Genomic DNA, 15,957 nt, shown 5'->3' with positions numbered 1-15,957 from the left:
CGCGTTTAGCCAAAAAAAAAAAAGGAATAGCTTTTTCGTCATGAATGTTCTCATCATCATCATCATCATCATCACGATCATTTCTTTCACAAGTGCTGCTGCTGCTATTAATGAGCTATCTGAGTGCGATCTGAAACGCCCAGTGTTTGCATTTTAAATGTGTCACATGCCCAATGAATTTCCAGTCCATCTGCCGTCTCTCTCTGCCGTCAACACAGGGCGCAGTCAGTGCATGGAGAGGACTACAGGCTGCGGGGATTTGCAGTCAGATCAAAACGCAGACAACAGCACAGAGCGCGGAGGAAAAAATATATTTGTATCCGCTGCGCGAGGATATTATCTCCTTCCTTCTCATCAGCGCAGAGTGGATTTTTATTTAAACGCGCGTCAGAACAGAATTATCTGACTCCTTGAAAGTTTATTCAGACTGTTCCAATTTCTCAAACTTAAAACACCTCACATTGGGAGCTGATCGATGCGAGGAGCCAGCGAAGTGGTTTGCTCGCCAGTAGTGTGGTCAGAGCGGGCTGTGAGCGGCGGAGCGGTGCGCGCCTCGCTCGCTCTTTACGCGCAAAGGGAAAAGAGTGATCAGGCAACACCGGGAATCCATGACGAGAAATGGAAATTACAAATTGGAATTAAATGTTGAAATGACAATGCCTTGATCATCGACTGCATCTCCTGGACTGAGAAGCCGCTGGAAAACGCCTGATACAAGAGGTAAGAAGTCGCAGTGAGCCGCACGGTGACTCCTTTCATAATCTGATGTGGACGCGGCAACTTAACTATACCTTTTCAACTGTCTGACACATTGCTGTGTTGTCTATGCATACAATCTAGTGACTAGTCAGATGTTACTGCTGGGAATCTTTGAATGTAATACTTTCCGCTAAGTGTTAATTGGACCAAACTGTGGTCTGATTCCGATGCTTCTCCACTATCTGTCGCCGCGTCTGCTCCGCCTTTATCACACTGCCCTATTTAGCTGAAATGGATCCGCGGCTTGCTCATCAAACGGAGTGGAATATCATCCCCCCTCTTGCAGGATCCCTGGTCGATCGTAATGTGCTGTAAGATAAAATATTCTCCAGTTAAAATACACTACGCCCCTGCGCTCCATCACAGCTCTCATCCAGCCCAACTTATTGTTGCCTGACAAATGAAATATAGCTGTATGTTCAGTCAACATCATCTGTCAATACTCATATAGCCTCTGAGAGTGTTTTCACATTTGCAGAGCTCATACAGTAGCAGCATACAGTCCTAATGGGCTGGAAAGACACATGAAACTTCAGTGTGTCCCTGCAGTGATCAAATCAGCTGATTAAAGCCCAGCAAAGAGCCTGAGGTGAGACTGCAGCAGGTGAATCAGCCTGAGGACATCTTCTTGATCATATTTGCAGCTTGATTATTGAACACTGTGCACATTTGGAATTCAATTTCTTTTCTTGTTTTGGCCTTGAGGGCAAAGAATTGTGAATGTGCGTGGCCCTTATCGACACTTCACGGTTCACGACCTTGACTTTTCCCATGCTTCATGATCGGGTAACCATGTGGGTGGGGTGGTACTGTAGGAGCTGAATAATTCATGGCCTTGTTCATCCCTCTCAGCACTGAGGTAGCCACAGATGGGGGCTGGAAGTTGTTTACTGGGCTGCAGGTTTTTCATGCACAGGATTGGGATGTATAGGGAGTGTGGATTCAGGTGAAGCAGCACGCCAAGCGAGGGAACCTCCCGGCCCCAATCCCACTGTCTACTAAGAGACGACCTTTGCCTCGCGCAGATTAGAGCCACGCTCTAATTGACTTACCTTTAACCCCTTCCAACACATATTTGGTGTCATGCTAGAGGCAGCTGAGCTGCAGGAGCCGGAGCAGCACCGTGTCCAGATTGTTGTGTGTGTGGAGAGGGGGAGAGGAGGAGGAGGGGGAGGGGGCATTAATCTACCTCGTCGTCCATCACTGAGTTCCCAGGCTGGGCGCCACAGTGAAACTGCTAATCCCTCAGTAAGCATAGCTTAAATCTGTCAGAGCTATGACTTGCTTTACCTCACTGGTGCACTAAATGTGAGCGGGAAGACTGCAAAGCGTGAAATATATCACGAGAGTTATTTAGTTTGAAATATTCCGGTGTTGCAGAAAGTGTCATGTCAGGATGAGAAGCGGGTTTCCTGTTGTCTAATATCCGTGCTACCATTCCAGATGATCACTTGGGATCTGGTTAACACCGGTCTCAGCACACACTTGATTATCTTTGTTGTAATTCGGTTCTGATGACTGTGTTAGCAGCTCTCCTGAGAGGAAATGTGTTTGCTGCTAAATGTCCTGTGAGCTTGATGGTAGCCAGGTTGGTCTTTGTGCTCTCAAATAATACCTTCTCTAAGCAGCCCCTGGGCCTCTCAGCGGATCTGCTGGCTATAAATAATGGCACATATGTCACCATGCTCTTGGCTGACGTACACTAAGCCCCATCCTGAGCTCCATAGGGACAAGCACAGCACTGCGTTTCAGTCTGGACACAGACTATAGCACACCTAATGCTCCGTTGACATCCTCCTTTCTCAATTTGTCCCCTCATCTCTGCTCATCATCCCTCTCTCTGCTCATTCCCTGAATCAGCCTCCAGCTCCAGCTCCACCTACACCTCCTCTCCCCGCGCAGCCTGTGTAGAGATGGAAGAGCAGCATTAGTAACAGCTTGTTTGTTTAACAGTATCGCATGTGCTGTGAGGAGTCCAATCACTGTGAGCAGCAGGAGACAGGAGCGGCACTCTGGGACACACTGAGACCAGTCGTTGAGTCATCATCTCATAGAAACAGCAGCAGCAGGGCTTTAAACAGCAGTACAGCACAGTCATACGCACACATGAATCATGGTTTGTATGGCTGACCCTGTGTTCACCATCAAGACGATTAACAGCTTGTTTGTTCCAGCAATAGAACAATATAATGGGCTGAGGGCCAATTCATGGTCTCTGCATGTGCACGGCTGCAAGGGTCTGTGTGACGTAAATTTTGTTACCTGCCCAAGTCGTCGTGCTGCACTCTGTGAACACGTACCAACTGCACATGACAAGAAAAAAAAGTGAATGCTTGTTTCTTGTTAAGTGAATGCTAGGGCTTGTGTATCATCAGTTAATATCAGTTCCAATATCAGTGACCTTACAGTGACACCAATACCAGTGGAGTTCTTCATTTGATACCTCTTGTTTTCTACTCCAGGCATGTAGTATAGTCATACTTTTAAATGTTTTGGTGACATCTCGGCATGCTGAACTGCCAATTCTGTTAAGTACACAGCGCTCACCTTCCCCACACCACAGACTGTTAGCGATACCGATATTGATATATCCACTTTTTACCCCACCTAATTTTAGTGATCATCAAGTCTCTCCTATAGTGGAATTAACATCATATAATGCATGCATACTCTTATTGTGATGGCCCACCCGCAAATGGAGACATGAAATACAACAGTTTTCAATGTATGTAATATTCATTCATTGTGCAAAATAAGAAAAAGCATGTTGGCTGATACCAAGGCCAATTCTGATATTTCATTTTACAGCCAATATCGGCAGATACCGATGAGGTTTTATTGTGCATCCCTAGTTGTATCTGCTGTGGTATCGGACCAGTAATGTTGTATAACACTGAAGAACTCTTGTAGTGATTGGTCACAAGAAAAAAAGAAAGAAAAAAAACAAAAAAAAGTCTTTTTTTTTTTTTTCTAGATCTGATTTAGGCTTGAGAGTATCAAGGTATACTAGGGTTTTTAGAAATCCTGAAGGTATGATTTTGAATACCATCAAGAGTACAGATGCTTCTTTTAATATCAAACTGATATGGAGATGCTGTTTTAGGGTGATGTAGTGCACAGCACACATCATCTGAGGTCAGTCTCTACTGATGGAATGGGCAGCTGAGCTGAGAAAGATGCAAGTGGTGGGGATAATGTTACAGGACAAGTAAAAGAAAAATGCCTCCTTCCCATGTTTACGAGTATTGCCACATGTAACTTTATCTTAAGAGTACTTCTTCCAATTATGAAAGCAGTTTATTAGCCTCATGATTTTATCCAACACATCATTTCCATTGACTCATGGCAACAAGTACCACTGGGTCCTGTAAAAAGTGTGCTTATTTCCTATCTATGCACTATGTTATGGGTATTTAAACCCAGAAAGACTTGTCTAAGTAGGCTAGCAGTGTACGTAAGACAAGAACATACATGGTACAATGAAAAACAAATACCATCAAACATAGATACCATCCATGTACAATCAGAGTACAAAAAGCATCCAATGCAGGTATTGTTTGACTGGAGGAGTTTCAGTACTGTTTGGTACTGGGTTATGGTTGGGTTGTGGTTGCAAACACCGTTTTTCCTTTTTGATTTTTTAGAAATATTATTAAAATGAAACCAACAAATAAACGAGCTCTTGTAGCCAACAGGTTTTTGTAAAGTTTTGCATGTTCATTGCACAAAGTAAAATCAATATGCCAGACACTGATAGACTGAAGTTAAAGTTTTCTGGAGAGACATTTACAACCTTGGATTTGGGTATAACACTCACGGCCATCTTTGGCAGTTACTGGAGTGAGAGACACCAACACTGTCTCCTTGAAATTGTTTTATAGTCTACTAATTTGCAAGATAAAAGAAATGGACTGCAGCCCGCGTCAAATTTCTTATCAACATGATAAAATCTTTTAATCTTCCAAGTATTTTCAAAGTCACAAAATATTTATACCTCATATCTTTATAAATGTTCACTGACAAAATATTTTATTCCTTTTCTGCAATCTTCTGCTTCTGCCAGCTAAAGCATGATTAAATTTTAAACCCTTGGTTAAGGTTAGAGAAACCTTGGTTAAGGTTAGAGAAAGATGTTGGTCTATATTGAAATATTGAAATAGTCAACACCAACAGAAACCTCAGGTCCCTGTGTCAAAATCTTGAGCATTGGATGAATGCGCCACTTCTTGGACTGAAAAAAACAAAAAAAACATTGTGGTGTACAAACTTTTTTTTTTTTTTTTAATCCTAGTGTAGGATTTGAATTTGGGACAAATACAAAGTATCCACCATGGTTAAGTGTGAGGTTGAATCAGTCAAACAAACACAAAATGTAAGACTTTAAACTGTGGAGTTATATTCTAAACAAACACACTGTGAAATTGAGCTGTTCTAGAACTTGTGATCATATCACGTGATCCTCCACCAGCATGGAGTTGCCCAACTGTCATGGCCACTCCATTCCTGTGAGTAATTTTTGTCCATGTCGCTTAAAAGTTGAGAGTGAAAATTAAATCCCAGCCAAGGAAACCGTATAGGTAGGCATACCTGTCAACATTTAGGTTTCAACACTGTCAGTATACTGACAATCTAGGCAACCACACAATCGGACTGAAAAGTTACATTAGCTTGATAAAATAGAATGCCATCCTGCCCTGCCATTTTGACAACAGCTAAGCTGACAGCTACGTTAAATTAGCTGGCCTGTCTGCCTGCTGAAATCAACTGTGCACACGTACCTTGAACTAGGTCTTGGGTTTCCAGGTTGTGGTGACAGATAGGTTGAAATTGCATGTAGTGTGTGAATGGTGTATACGTAGATTGTGTTTCATATGTGATCTGGCAACTAGGACGTCATCAGACAAACATAACACATTATACATAAAAAAAAAACAACAACAACAACAAACCTACGGTTTCCCAGGAGAAACAACAGAATGCAAAGGTACTTCGAGATGGCCTTGACATACAGAGGAAACACAGAAAAAAACTGCAGTGTTGACAGGTATGATTTATAAGTTATGTTATGGTTCACAAAATTCATGGTTCACTTTGATTTGATACAGTGGTGTCACAGTTTGGTACGTATTTGATACAGTGAAAAAGTATTAATGCCAAGGAAATTTCCTTGATTGTGAACATTTTTGATTTATTTATACTACTTTTTGACTTTGAACAATGATGGAGCTACACCTGAGTGACCCAGTCCTGGTCGTCTTCTAAGTGGCATTGCTCAAAGAAAGAATTCTGTCTCTGAAATGCCAGAGAAATGTCTTTATTTTTTACCTTTTTAAATGTTTAAAAAAATCTTGGTAGGACGGGTCCTTCCAAGTCCGGTCCTACCAAGGTAAACACACATTGGAACAGGCAGAATTGTGGGTACGTCATGCCTGCTGAGGATACACACATGCTTCATGAGGCTTCATTTGGCCATCACTAGTCTTAGCCTCCTTGAACTTCAGCTGTTTAAGGATCCCTCCTTGACTTTGAGAAGCACCAAAAGATTTGAAGTGACAGTACATTTATATATGTCATGTATATTTTGTCATTTTAGTAGTTACAAAATTAGTATAAGGATTCTTGACTTTGAGAAGCACCAACTGTCTAAATGCTGCAGGGATAACGTTAGTTTGTAGTGTGTGTTGCTCCTTGTTTACATCTCATTCCACTAATTGACACACTGGGGTGATGTTGGCGTAAATAAGCTGACATGTTTGAAATTGAAAACATAAAAGGCATTTTATGGTTATTTTGAGGTAGAATGAGATGAGTTCAATATATTGTCTTACTAACTTTTGACTTTTGGTTTTGACTCACATAAAGGTGATGACATTTTGAATGAATTAATTCATCCATTTTTAGATTAACTTCTTAAGAGGTTAGCACAACAGCAGTTATATGTAGGAAGATAGTGAAAAATGGGAATGTCCTCAACTAACAGTCAGAGGACTGACTGTTAAATGAGTTGATGTCATTAAAACATTTGTCAGATTGTTTCTCCAGACTCATTGGCTTCCCACAAATGAATGCAAATTTTGCCTTTCATTAGCAGAAAGAAGACAGGTGACAGGAAATAAGGGTGAGAAGTCAAACAACAAAGAGCCCCAGCTGGATTTGAACCTGGTTACTGACTTAGACCCTTGCCTACCAGGATGCCTCAATCTGAGGCTCTCTGCTTGTCATAATTAATGTGTCAGAGATGTGACTTTCAGCAGTAGCCAGTGACTAATAAAAAGAGCATAAAGAGCAACAAATTACCAAAAAGTTCAGTATTAACAAAGAGCCTAACAAACAATGATTCACAGGGCTGGAACAATATGCTTATCTCCTGATTTGATACAGTCTGGATACCCGGATGTCAATTTGTTATGTATTGTGATGGTTGAGTACTGATTTGTTAACATGGAACTGCTTTAGTCAGTGTTTCTGCTGGTTTGAATTACTGGGTACATTTATTTTGAAGGGGAAAAGACCTCTGTGGATAATTTTGCTCCCTGTAAAAAACCCCTGAACGTCTGGATCAAAAAAACAGGTGAGCACACATTAGCAGATAGTTGTTATGGACAGGCTGAACAGCATTGGAGGAAAACTGATTTGTAATGTGAAACAGCTTTATTCAGTGTTTATACTGGTTTTAATCCTCTGGTCTGTTTGTTTTTTAGAGGAAGAGACCTCTTTTGATAATTTGGCTCCCGGTAAAACCCTCCTGAACAATGAATATTGAAGTAATTCGAACCAGAAGAAATTCCGCAACCCTCACCACTAGATTCCACTAAATCCCCATAAATCTTGCAACGTATTCTCATACAACTGTTGGTAAAATATGCTACTAATGTGTTAGTAGCATATTTTGTTTGTATGATATTCTGTGAATTAGGTAATCTGAATCTAAAGTTACGAAGGCTAGGTCTAGGCAAGTAAAGTTACTGTGGTTAGGTTTAGGAAAAGAAACATGGTGAGGATGTACCTTAAAATGACTCAAAATTCACTCACCAAGTTCCATACACCTGTCTCCAAGGGAAAGTCCTGTGTTTTGTGACCCATTCACCACCACAACCTGCCTTCTTACTGGACCGCTTGAAACACTTCCTTCATTACTCCTGTCAGTGCATTGGTCATGCGATCGCAGCCTTCCAAAATATGTGGGTTATGCAGGAATTACTGGCTCCTCATCATGTGGGATATGTACGAATTTCGGTGTATTACATTTTGTTGGAAAATGTACGAACAGTTCATGAGAACAGCCTGCTCCCCACCACCAGAAGACTGTTCACAAGGGGTAGAGCAAGTGTGAGCTCTGGAGACAGAGCTTTAGTAGCAACTGTAGCAACTTGAATTCAGCTGGTGCAAACCTCACTACCAGTGTTCACAGCAAGCTGAGTTTAATCTGTGTAATGGCAGGTACAGAGAGTTTACTGATCTGGCTGTCTGGCTGGGAGTTAGTGCTTGGCTGGCTGAATTTGAGTTGGTATTCAAGCAGCGAAAGGTCCGTGTTCTCAGGCCGTCTGCCATCTTTTGTTCTCTGGCTTTGGCTTTCTTGAAACAGATGTGACGTCACGTCATAGACTACCACAATATGAGCAACTTTTTTCTAGCTCTGCATTTGAAATTTAATGATTCCGACATTAGAAAATGGATTATAAATCTCAAATCTTAATTCTGAGTATTAATGTGAACACTTATGTAAATTGATTTTTCACCATCCCTAATGACTTAGTTAATTGATTAGGAGGAGGATGCCCTAGATGTCATGTTTGTGTCGACTGCTGATGATCAGTAATCCAGAGACAAACCTTTGCTTCGACCACACGTAGCCTTGCTGCCAGAGTGAGCAGTGCCTGCCTCTGTGGTGCCCCGCGGCCCAGTGTTGCTTTAATGTCACATTTAGCCTGACCTACTGTTGTGACGGTCAGTAAAGGAGCAGCCACTGAGTCAGTTACAGCAGCCTAGCACTGGGCTGGAAGGAATAAAAAAGGCTGGAGGTAGAAAGAGCGATTCACAGCGGGACTCCGCTCCGTTTACTCCCCCCTCCTCCCTGTGTGAGTCCTGATGTCAGACTCTCATCTGTTGCTATGGACGGCTGCACTGTCCCCTCATTTGCCATCGATTCTGCCTCTCCCTGAACATCCCTAAAGCTGGGATTATATAGTCATGCCTGCCAGTTCTTCAGCCTCAATTTTCTCCAAGAAGAGCTGTACGAGTGGATATGTATGAGAGTCTAGTGTTCGTACTCCTGAGTGATCAGCCTTGGACAGTGTAAGTGTGAGTGTGTGTGTGTGTGTGTGTGTCCTTGGCAGGCTGGGAGGAAATAACGCGCAGCATGCCAGGCCTTCTGAGCCTTCTCATAGGTGGCGGAAGCAGCATTTGGGTCAGTGGTCTGTTGTCCATATGCCCTCCACCTGCCTGAACTAACACATGACCATCTGGGTGAGATTAGCATTTCCTGCTCCAGTGTGCACAAAGGATTACACAGTTTTCTTTCCAATGGAACACCAAAACATGCATATATTAGAAAAGTTCCTAACTGAGTGCTCAGCCCTGTGGGGATTCTGCATGACATCCATCTAAACAAGAAAAAACAGTTGTACTGGTGAGTCTCCAGCAGGGCTCCAAATTAACTTTTTGCCTCAGTGTCCCACAGCTGTCCCGAATTCTACTTTCAGCTGTCCCAGACTCAAAACTGTCCCAAATTGAAGTCTTTTTCTTTCATTCTACATAATAACTATAATTTCATTCAGAGGTAGAGCAGGTCATCTAACTCAGAAGATCAGCGGTTTGATCCCCGGCTCCTCCAGTCTGCATGTCGAAGTATCCTTGAGCAAGATACTGAACCCCACGTTCCTCCCGATGGCTGTTCCATCGGTGTGTGTGTTAAAAACTGAGAAGCAGATGGCACCTTGTATTATAGCCTCGGCCACCAGTGTATGAATGTGTGTGTGAATTGGTGTATGTGACTTGTAGTGTAAAAAGTGCTTTCTGTGGTAGTATGACTAAAAATGCACTATACAAGTGAAAGTCCATTTACCATTTTACCATTACAAACTATGCAAGTTAACTGGCATCACTTCATTGACCCATTCTGGTCACCAAGGAAGTTCTGCTAGTTGTTCCCTGCAATTATTTCGGAATAATACATTGAAGTCATCCTAGATGTTTGGCAACCCAATTGCCACGATAAATGTTGCCATTGTACATTTCTGCTAAACATACATACATACATTAATTTAGTAAGTTATTTCATATGAAGTGTCAGCTGTGGTTGACTTGGTTAGGTTTGGGGACAAAACCCACTTTGTTATGGTTAGGAAAATATCATGCTATGGCTTAGTTGACATATTCTGCCATATATGAAGGGGTCCATGTCATTGGTTCGACAGCTCATTGGTTCGACATCCCATTAGTCTGACTGTCCGCGGTGCTGAACAGCTCGCGGCGGGCGTATGGTGCGCCGCGACCGGCTTGAGGCGGAGCAGGCTCACGGCTTATGTGTTTGTCATTTTCTTTTTCATTTTAACCCACACCATGATCTTTTCCTGACCCTAACCAAGTGGTTTTTGTGCCTAAACCTAACCAGACCTTAACCACAGGGCATCATGATGATTTCGGAACGGACTTTGGAACACTGAGTTTAATATGTTCGGAACAATGGGATGTCGAACCAATGGGCTGTCGAACTAATGGGCAGTTCCCTATATGAAGAGGGGAGAGTCTCCGGAATCTGGCAATATAAGAACCATGATGGTGGGACATTCTGTCACTTCACAGTTGTCCAAAACATGTGTTTTGTGCCAGGCGGACATGAATGCCAGTATTTTGTCATTCATTCATTCATTCATTCATTCATCTTCTAACCGCTTCATCCTCTTGAGGGTCGCGGGGGGGCTGGAGCCTATCCCAGCTACATCGGGCAAGAGGCAGGGTACACCCTGGACAGGTCGCCAGACTATCACAGGGCTGACACATAGAGACAAACAACCATTCACGCTCACATTCACACCTACGGACAATTTAGAGTTATCAATTAACCTAGTCCCCAGTCTGCATGTCTTTGGACTGTGGGAGGAAGCCGGAGTGCCCGGAAAGAACCCACACTGACACGGGGAGAACATGCAAACTCCGCACAGAAGGGCTCCCACGCCCGGGATCGAACCGGCAACCCTCTTGCTGTGAGGCGAGAGTGCTAACCACCGCACCACCGTGCCGCCCGTATTTTGTCATTATTGCAAGAAATTCCATTGACCCATTCACAAGTCAAAAATGTGTTTTATCTGAAAGAAACATGCAATATTTACATTTAAGATCATAGAAAAATAATAATAATATTATTCAACACCATATGAAGTGACTGATAACAAGATCTGTATAACGGGTTGTAAAGAAATTTGTCAGCTTTTTATTTTGTAGACAACTGATCTGTATTTACAGCATGATGGGATGACAGCACAATGATGTGTTTGGTATCATCGGAAAGCTCCAGCCCTGCGCATTCATATGATATGTGTGGATTCTCGCTATGACGCACGGTCATGGAGAAAATCAATAGAGAAGAATGGGTGTGAATTTGGATGCACTTTGCGTCGATGTCTCTGTAAAAAGCAACAGCTTTTCGTGTCACTATCCCACTAGACATGCAGCACTGTCTTGGAAAATAAGCACTTTTGGTGGCACTTTCTCTGGCAGAAAAACAGTGATGTATCTGTAAAAAGCAGCTGCTTATTGTGTCACTATCCTTACTAGAAATGCAGCAATGTAAAATACAATAAAATACAACTGCGTTAGCTAGCAAAATCCCAATTGGAAATGCAACAATGTCTCTGTAAAAACAAATGCTTTTTGTGGCATTATCCCTGATGGAAACACAGTGATGTCTCTGAAAAAAAAACAGCCGCTTTTCATGTCATTATCCTGACTGTAAATGCAGCAATGCCTTGGTAAAAAACAATCACTTTTCGTGGCACTATCTCTGGTGGAAACACAGTGATGTTTCGCACACACACACACACACACACACACACACACACACATATATATATATACATATATATATATATGTGTGTGTGTGTACATGTACACACACATATATATGTGTTCATGTACACACACATATGGCACTAGGTAGGATGAGCGATGTGTGATACTGTGTGAGGTGAAAGGGACAGGTGCATGCTGGGGTTCTAAGAACAACGTGAAATTAGTTATTGCAGTTTGGCATGATTGTCAACACAGCAGCAGCAGTGGCTGATACACACAGCTTAGGGAGGCAATTAAGGAAGCTACTTTAAAACCCTTAGCACCCAATTACAGCAATTTAAGTCAATAATCACATTCTTCCCTTTCTGACTCATACCGCTGTTTAAAGTGACACAGACATGCTACACATATTTGTGGAAAGCTGTAAGTAGGCCTACAGGTGTGAATGCATCCAAAATGTTCCCAATGCATCTTGAGATATGATCGCTCAGCCCATAGTTGGAGGTGGTCTGGGACACATGTGGCAACAGTGCTCATGTTGGTGATGAGCAGTACTTTACAAACATTCTTTAAAACTTAAGTCATCAATTCAAATCCAGTTTGTTGTTGGGAGTTTTTCAAGATTCCTTGGGCTGGTAAAAGTGGAATTGCAGTATTTGTGCATCCCCATTACACCTGTCCCATTCGAGCAGGTGTTTTCAGCAGCTGGACCATCTATAGCCAGCAGCTTGCCCTTACTTGTAGCTAGGATATGATAATTACTTTAAATAAAATGAATAGGACAGACATCTGTTGACTGGAGATCAGTGTTCTATATTTAATTAGCAGTAGCTATTGAAAACTACAGGCCTTTTTATGTAGAAAAATGGTGGTTACACTCTCTGTGCTTGATCTGTGCTGATTCATGCTTTCCAGTGAAATAAAGCTGTGAAGCATTATTTGCTGTATTGAACCCTTTGAACTCTGCAATAGAAATAGTCTGCAAGGGCCTACATTGGTATTAATGCTCATTGTGATGTTATTTCTTGGTGTATCTTTACATGCTTCATATCTCTAAAATCTGTACAATTTTAGCTAAAAGGTTATGTCAATACACCATAAACATTGATAAAAGCATTGAAATTCAGGGTTCCCACACAGTTTCATAGACAGTTCAACAACTTTCTTTCCCAACTTGCCCAGCGTTTTTCAAACATATCAGACTCAAACTCTATTCAAACAATTTTTTGCTAGCTGGCATACATAAAGGCAGAAAAGGAAGGCAGAGAGAAAATTAAGAAATGTACGTGATGGTAAACAAAGCGTTTTTTGTCGAGAGCTACAGATCATAAATTTACTGTAACAGTTTCATTACACACAACAAAATGTACAAGACTTTCCAAAACGTTCAATACTTTTTACTAATTCCATGAATTTTCCAGGTTTTCCATGACTGTGGGAACTCTGGACATGTTTTTTTAATCAGATTTTATATAATAAAAACACAAAACATATTGATACAAAATGTTTTTAAATGTAGAAACATAAACAAAGTATTTCTTAACACTCCATAAGTAATTTCAACTATGCAAGTTGTTTAGTTGAGCAAAGTGTAAATGCATTCATTCATTCCAATGGCACCACTGTGCTTTTTCGCATGGATTCCACCACATGAATGTTGTAGCTATTATGGTTTTTATTTTAGATTAATTATGTATATATTAGGTCTGTAGTCAACAACAGAAAATTATCTTCAACTAATCGATTAGCTGTGGGGAAAAAAAAATCTGCACGTTATTTTTACTTCTGTGGTAGTGTGTCTGTGTCTCTGTTAAGTGCTGTAAAGTTTAGTTCAAATTAAACTTTATTTATACAGTTGATTCAAAACACACGTTAAATATGGCTTAATAGAGACAATTTCAAACACAAGTACGCAAACTGGCTTCACTATAAATCACAGAACTGACAGACAAACACTTGTCTTTATCTGGACACATTTCCCCCACCAATACAACATGCTAACATTATTAGCACAAGTCTATGGCATTTTACATGGTATAAATTAGCCTTGCGTCTAGCGATCTTTTCCTCCTCTCATATGAAGCCAGGGACAACAGCAACATTCACCAGAGGTAACGGCACACAGTTTGGCTTCATTACAACTCACAAGATTCACCGACAAAACAGCTGTCTTATACTAAACACGTTTTCCAAGCAAATACAACATGCTAACGTTATTAGCACCGGCCCAGGGCATTTTACATTGTATACATTAGCCTAGTGACGAGTGGAGATTTCCTCTGCTCATATGAAGCCAGAATAAATCCCGAAGTATAAATCCCTGAAAGATAAATCACACACAAGACTTAAAATGCTATTTTAGTGGAGGCTTTACTGTCTTCACAATTTATTGTTTCTTATCTGTGAAATAAAAGTAAATACAATCTCTGTTTCCACTGAGGGAAATGGTGTCAGTATACAGAAACTGACAGGAGGTCTGCGTCACCGCGACGCTGAGCGTTTTGAAAACACCCCCATTTTCACAGGTAACTTAGCCTGTCCCCCCGCCGCAGGAAATAATGGATTAATCCTGGAAAGCTATTGATGTAGCACTTTTCTCCTTATGAAAGTAACACGGCGATTATTCAACTAATCAGAATGAATTTGGTCGGGGAGCGTATCTATGTTTCCAAGGTTCTATGTTTCCCGGGTTCTATGTTCCCCACTTAACCCTGCAAACAAAGTTCTATGTTCCCCGCTTACACAAAAAAAGGTTCTATGTTCCCCGCTTACACTAAAAAGGTTCTGTGTTTCCCAGGTTTTGTGTTGCCCGCTCAACCAAGCGGGAAACATAGAACCTTTTTTGTGTAAGCAGGGAACATAGAAGCTTTTTTTTTGCAGTGTTAAGTGGGGAACATAGAACCCTGGAAACATAGGGATGACCCTATGAAATTCTAGGGGAAAGTACAGCGAAATATTAAGGTTGCACCACAGATACGGTAATGATGTGGAGACAGGAAATACAAAAAAGAAAAGAATGAATGCTGCAGCTATTATGGTTCTTATTTTAGATCTGTTGAAAAAGGATCATGCAAACAACATTCTGTGGCCGTCCATAGGCTGTAGCTGTTTTTAAAGGGTTAATATTTTGCCATTCACTAAATAGCAACAAAATGGAGTTGATGCACAGTAACTTTTATGTGAAGGCATAATTTTGTTATTATGATTTAAAATATGTTTAATTTAATTTATTCAAACACTTAAGTTACCTGGGGACCACACTAGTCATGGTGGTAATGGGTCGCTGATTACCCAGCCAAGGAAGAAATTTCTCAAAATCTGCACCTCTATGCACAAATATTCACAATTTGCCCACTGTGGGGACAGCTCCAAAAAAAGTGTCCTATTGTGTTGCGACAAATGAGAATGCACACGCTAGCATCAACAAAACCCAAACAGAAGCTAAAATGATCCTCCCAACTGACTGAGTAGAAGCTGAACTGACCTCAGTCTTTGTAAACACAATGAAACAGGCCCGTACGAAGCCACCGCACAGTTCTGGCACAGAGAGGAGAGAGGGCAGGAAATGAGGCTCTGGCCTGTTGTTGAGCTCAGTCTTGAGGGACTGGTGTCTGGCTCTGTGAGTGCTGACCTGTCAGAGCCAGGATTGGGCTGGCCATATGAGAGGGGATCAGAAATCATGAATAAATGAGCAGGGCCTTGGCGTCAGGCCCACTGGCGTCGTTAAGGCTGGGTGTCCAAGGCTGCAGCCCAAAATATATATTTTTTGGACAGCCCTGGACTTTTCAGACCCTTTTAGCAACTAACTGCTCAGAGAAATATCAGTAACAGGCTCTTGGACAGGATGGGGGTCTGATGGTCAGCGCTGAGTGACACAAGGGAAGAGTAGAGGAGAAAATTAAGCGTACAGGACCAGGTGGAGAAAAAAAAATCAATCTTTTTTTTTTTCCCTTAGTATAGATATACATAGATGCAACAATGCTTCAGATGGCAGCAACAAACCTCCAAAGCAACACTTGCAATCTGCTATAAAACACAAAGAAGATGATGCAACTATTCACGGTTAAATCAGAGAGTACTCTGACATTTCCACCATAAATTGGTGCAGAAAAATTAATCAGAAAGCAGGAAGTCAAGGGTGTCTTCATAAATCCAGTCTGATGCTCTCAGGCCCTCAGGAAGTGTGCC

General features: G+C 41.6%; 1 protein-coding gene across 1 annotated transcript in view; it reads left to right on the top strand.

Annotated features, from left to right (window-relative positions):
* The first annotated feature begins 207 nt into the window (after positions 1-207).
* lrfn2b (leucine rich repeat and fibronectin type III domain containing 2b) overlaps positions 208-15,957 on the top strand; it is a 242,941-nt gene continuing 227,191 nt past the window's right edge. Inside the window, exon 1 of the mRNA XM_049590668.1 lies at positions 208-720. The gene's annotated coding sequence lies outside the window, so the exon portion shown is untranslated. The remainder of the gene's footprint in view (positions 721-15,957) is intronic.

The sequence above is a fragment of the Epinephelus fuscoguttatus genome, linkage group LG11, assembly GCF_011397635.1.
Source record: "Epinephelus fuscoguttatus linkage group LG11, E.fuscoguttatus.final_Chr_v1".
Taxonomy (NCBI): Eukaryota; Metazoa; Chordata; class Actinopteri; order Perciformes; family Serranidae; genus Epinephelus; species Epinephelus fuscoguttatus.
The sequence above is the reverse complement of the archived record's forward strand: the minus strand, read 5'-3'. Positions and strand labels throughout refer to the sequence as shown.